This window comes from Cryptomeria japonica, chromosome 3 (assembly GCF_030272615.1).
Source record: "Cryptomeria japonica chromosome 3, Sugi_1.0, whole genome shotgun sequence".
Classification (NCBI taxonomy): Eukaryota; Viridiplantae; Streptophyta; class Pinopsida; order Cupressales; family Cupressaceae; genus Cryptomeria; species Cryptomeria japonica.
In genome coordinates this window covers 261,420,744-261,426,246 of record NC_081407.1, presented here as the reverse complement: position 1 = coordinate 261,426,246, position 5,503 = coordinate 261,420,744, and the positions used below count along the sequence as shown (strand labels likewise).

The window sequence follows — 5,503 nt, the reverse complement described above, 5'->3', positions numbered from 1 at the left end:
TGACAAAAGGCCTTTTAGAATTTCGTCTTTTACCCATTAAAAATTGGTGCAGAATCAGCTCAGAGTTAGAAAAGACTCAGTAGTGCTTCAAAACTTAGATACCAATTCGCTACTTGAGCCATAATCTTTGACAACGTCGTTTGTCTTCCACTATCGGCAAAGTCAGATTGACATAGTCTGGATCGGAACTAGTCCACTGGGAGTGGTATTCTTCGGAATCACTTTCATTAATGAATGGGGGGAGGTGAGGGTGGAGGGCAGTGCAGTGAGTTTGTTCCAATTTCCGAAGAAGATAAGAAGAAACAAAAGCCTAGCACAAAAATAAGTGTCTATATAAGCAACTGGTCATAATGAGAAATTTTCAGAAGACCTGTTACACTAATTGATTTGCTATATATTGAAACATAATAATCTTGTGCAAAACTGTGTTAGTATTGTTAATTTGAATAAAAGCACCCTATCCATCATATCAGAAAACAAGACGTACATGGATTACAAACTAGAGCTCCTCATATGTGGAATTCCAAGTTACTAAATGATATCAATTGGGTTATCTTAAGAGAAAACTGACTGATGAAGTAAATGTCACATTTATAGTTGGAACCAATAATACAAAAAACATTTCAATTCTTAAGGTTGTGAATCTTTGGTAAGCATGTTAATAATAGGTCTTTCTTGCTATATATTTTTTATGCCTTCATTGAGAATACACAAATTCGATCTAGCAAAAGTGATCTTATGCTGCATCTTGCAACGATCTAGTTTCATAGGCACAAATGCCAGAAACATAACACCTCTTCATCCCAACAACACCTTGATTCTGACATCCGTTCTTTTGGCATACATTTATCTTGAAACATTATAAATATAGAGTTTTCGAAAGCTTCCACTGTTCATAATAATGGAAAAAAAGATATCTGAAGAAAACTAAGAGATTTGGTTAACTTAATGTTTGGGACATCAATCCAAATTTCAATTTTAACCAAATTACTCATCGATGTTTTTTCCAGACATTCATCTTGGTTTAATTTTAACTTGAAATTCCTCAGTATATAGCAGTATAAAAATAGATCTAAAGAAGTACTTTTTAGCTGTGTTATTAATAACAAGGAAACCGCTTTAAGGTCATTGTGGTGCTGTTATGGCAGCCACCAGGTTTCAAACCCTTGCAAGTCTAATGAGCTTGCCGGTTCCGTGCCCCTGCTTAAGATTAACCGTGTTCCCGTTTAAAATAGGGCTTCCCATCTGTACGCCCCCTTCCCCCACCCCACTGGACTGGGCCGGTATATCCATTTTTTTGCCAATATAAAAATAACAGCCTCTTTGTAATATCAATAAAAAACAAACATATTGATCTTGAGAAGAGGAGCTAAAACTAATACCTATGCAGAAGAGTACATATAGTTACAAACAAGCTTTCAGATTACCTTGTTAGTTAGCGACCGAATAAGAATCTCAAGCGTGCCCAAGCCAAAAAAATTGCAACCTGAATCTTAACATTTTCATTTAATGGTAGAAAAGTTGAGCTCGGTTCGCGCCCAACTTTGCTTAGATTACAGGACAACATTAACATCTGGATCTGAGACCATTCTGCACACTTGACTTTACATACACACAAAGGTATACACAGCCTACTACTCTCCGGATTCGAACATGTACCTCCTGCATGGCTTATCAAACCGCAGATGCTACAGAATTGTTAGCATTGCAAGGCATCAGGGCCAACACCAGGAGCACAACAAGTATGGCAATTGGAACTAGCAAAAGTATAAGAGGAGGAGGAGGCAGAGGAGGCAATATCAAAGGAAGCACAACTAACGAGGCAGTCAGCCAAAAGAGTACCAATACAGACTCAACACTAACGTAGGCAGCAATAAATGAGCCCTTATTTGACTCTGCTTCCCCTGTTCTGCATACTTTCGGCCCCTCAAAACACGAATCATCGTCAGAATTGCTCATTCTGTCCAGGAAACGAGATCTCGCCGGCATCTGCACCTCAGAGCATCAAAAACCAAACTAATTTCTTTCAAAATCCATTGCAATCTTCAACAAAGATCTCAGCCAGCGCAATCTTTACAAAAATATTTATCTCAAGGCCGCAATTTCCACGGCAGGCGACGAATCGACTTTTCCACCGCATTGAGAAAATTAATTTTGAAGATTTTGTTCTATATTTTTTTGAACTAAGTGCAAGACATAGCCATGCAAAATACTAAGATTGAACCAACAAGCTTAGAGTATGCACCTAAAAAGACAATTTAAATATGTAAAGATCCACTCGCTTCTCTGCGCATTGAATTCGAAGCAAAATGTAAAGCAAACCTTCAAAATGCATCCAACGGCCAAAGCAGCTCCAATCTTCAATCAAACAATTGCCATTTGTCTTTCTCGACGGCTCAACCCTTAAATGTCGCCATCGTTTCCTCAAAAATCTTCAAATATACAATGAATCTTCTAATTTTATTTCACAAGCATTCCTTTCTTGAGTCTTTCAAGATTTTTTCCTCGGTGCGCTTTTCGGACAATAATTATATGGACAAAACAGAAGAAATAATAATAATTTACTTTGAGGCGCACTGTAATTGGAATCGGTGTGGTTTCTGAATGGAATTTGTGGAGCAAACTAATTATTAGTTTTCTACATCATTAGAAAACAAAAAGCTTTCAAATCTATGGTGGAATTTCGCCGATTTGAAACAAACAGAGGTCAATAGAATCAGGCCAGTAATGCGAAGGCTTCTGTTTGATCATATTTCAAAGATTTGCATTTGTTGCGAAGATTCTCGAGATTGAATCTGAGCAACAAATGCGTTTAGCTTCTTTGAGAATCGTTATTTATGGGATGAAATTCAGTTTAAATTAACCGCCATGACTTTGCTGTACATTTTTTCACCGCCTGTTTTGGCTGGGTTGGAATATTTTCACCAATGGTAACAAACATCCCAGGGTAAATCAGGAGCCTTATTAAGTACGATGATGTTTAAGGCTAACACATGTGGTTACTTTTTCTTCTTTTTTGTATGTTATGAAGGTTTCATTTTCTTTTTACTTGGGAAATACCTTGAAATGCTTTAATAAATAAATTATCCAAAAGATGTCTATATAAATAAAAATAAATATATTAAAAAAAGATAAAATAAAGATATTTAAAATATCTTTAAATTGATATATTTGGACCCTATGAAAATTATTAAAGGGAAAAATCCAACTTCTAAAATCACTCACACATTCGATGTATTATCTCATAAGTAGTGTCTTTTTGTAGGGCTTCGTAAGCATCAAACACTGTAATTGCACTCCATGTAAACAAGCAAATGAGAATCATGTAACCACACATCTTAATTCATACTTCCTCTCCTCACAAATGAAATCTATAGGAGATTCTCACTACAACCTTAACCAACAAGCCAAGTTCAACAACTACTCATGTGCTTTCTTTTATAGAAACAAGTTTGCACAAAACCAACAAGTGGTATTATATAAACTACATGCCTCTAAACCATGAGCTCACAAAGCCATGTCCCCCTCGTTTACATTTTGGTACAAAGTTTCTCAATATTAAACATTTCCCAGTGTGCAACCACACTAAATATTATCCCAATGTTATGTACAATATTTAATGTCTCTAGGAATTTTTTACCCATGTTACAGATGCATCCCTAGATTTCATAGATGCACTATAATTAAATATTTTTTTATACTACAACCATTACCCAAGTGTACAACTAACTTTTTCCAACATTCTTTCACTTGTTCTATACATTACATAAGAGGTCAAAAGTAAACTCAATTACCAAGTGATTAATTATAGCTAACATGTACCATCAAAACATCTAAGTGCTCCATAAAGATACCTACACCAATAACCATGTTACAACCATCTCAAACAATAATTATCTCATCTTCCATCATGCCAATGCACAAAAGATAAGACCCAATCTAAAGATATGTCACACTAATTGACATGTAGAAGTATGAATTCCGCCTCAACTCAATATCCAAACACAAATACCAAATCCAATTGTACTAAGTAGGCTTAAGCAGTAGTCAAGAACTCATCACCATAGTTAGAAATATAACCACAACTAGTTTCTAACACATCCAACTAACCATACCTCAAAACTGAACATGTAAAAATGTTATTCCATCAACATATCCAACCCCATACACGATCACATACCCCTATTAATATGCTATCCTACACAAAGAAGTCTTGAAGACCTTCAACACTATAGCATAATGAGCACACTCAATCAAATAACACATACAACTTGGAACTCCCATTGCATGGGTAGTGTAAAATCTAAAAACATCAAAGCATCCAAAAGTCAACCAATAACATTTATATACAAGGTGTAGCCCATGTGATCAATAACATGTAGTAGGTCAAGGAATTGTTGAACACACTTAGAGGCTAAGAGGGGGAGTGAATCAATCCTAATTAAAAATCTTTCCCTATGATTAGTTATTCAACTCGCATAGATGATTAAGAAATGAAAACATCGAGAATACAAATGCACACAACCTTAATACCAGATTTACATGGAAAATCCCACAAGGGAAAAACCACAGTGAGAAATGTTGCTTGGGTCTACTGCTCAAATCTAGCCTCACAAAAGATAAACAGGTTACAATAGAATTTTAATGGGATGAACCCATAAGGAAGCACAACACCCTGAAATGTTTATGCCTATGCCAAAGGAGCTCACAACACCCAAATATTACAATCGTTTTACAAAAGAAAATGACATGTTTGTCAATAATACACTCTATTGATTGAGGCATTGAAGAACATACCTTTTTCACTTTTTCATAACTCATAAAATTCGATCTTGATTTTATCTACCCTTTATATCCTCCACAACTCCTCAAAACATCATCTAGGTCAGCTGCAAGGTGACCTTTGGATGAAACGTTTCATACCAAACAAGTCAACTCCAAAACATATGAACCAAGGAAAATAGATCATATGGACCATGCAAAGGGCTTAAGTTACCCCAAAACCATTTTATCATGTTGGCACAAATCACACTTCTTAAATCGTCATCCACAAACCCAACTATCAAGCCAAGTTATCCTTTAAGCACATATTATTGCAATCAAATTGATTTTGGTACCGGGGAGACAAATAACACCATGTGGATAATGACATGAGTGTTATAGAACCTCCTAAACATCTATAGACTTTCATTTTACCATTCCACATTATTTTAAGCCACCACCAACATCAAGTCAATTACACAGATGAGAAATATATCATGTTGGTTCACTATAGCGCCTTGGAAATATAACTTGCAAAACTCCAATGAAACTCTAGAATAATATCCTTTGGACATTAGAGACATATCCTAAAACCGCATGAGCAAATATTTCTATATGATAAAATGTAGAGCATTTCAACTTGTCCTATTCACCATTTTGCATTATACATACTATTAGGTATTTAGTCATTTTTAGAACTTTTTGAGCAGAGGGAGTTAACACTTAAAAAATTAGATATATA

General features: G+C 35.5%; 1 long non-coding RNA gene across 1 annotated transcript; it reads right to left on the bottom strand.

Annotated features, from left to right (window-relative positions):
* Positions 1 to 1,479: 1,479 nt before the first annotated feature.
* Positions 1,480 to 2,933, bottom strand: LOC131066817 (uncharacterized). Its single transcript, XR_009111732.2, has 2 exons — positions 2,246 to 2,933; positions 1,480 to 1,989 (listed from the first exon to the last, which is right to left on the bottom strand). It is a non-coding gene; the product is annotated as an uncharacterized LOC131066817 (long non-coding RNA).
* Positions 2,934 to 5,503: the final 2,570 nt, after the last annotated feature.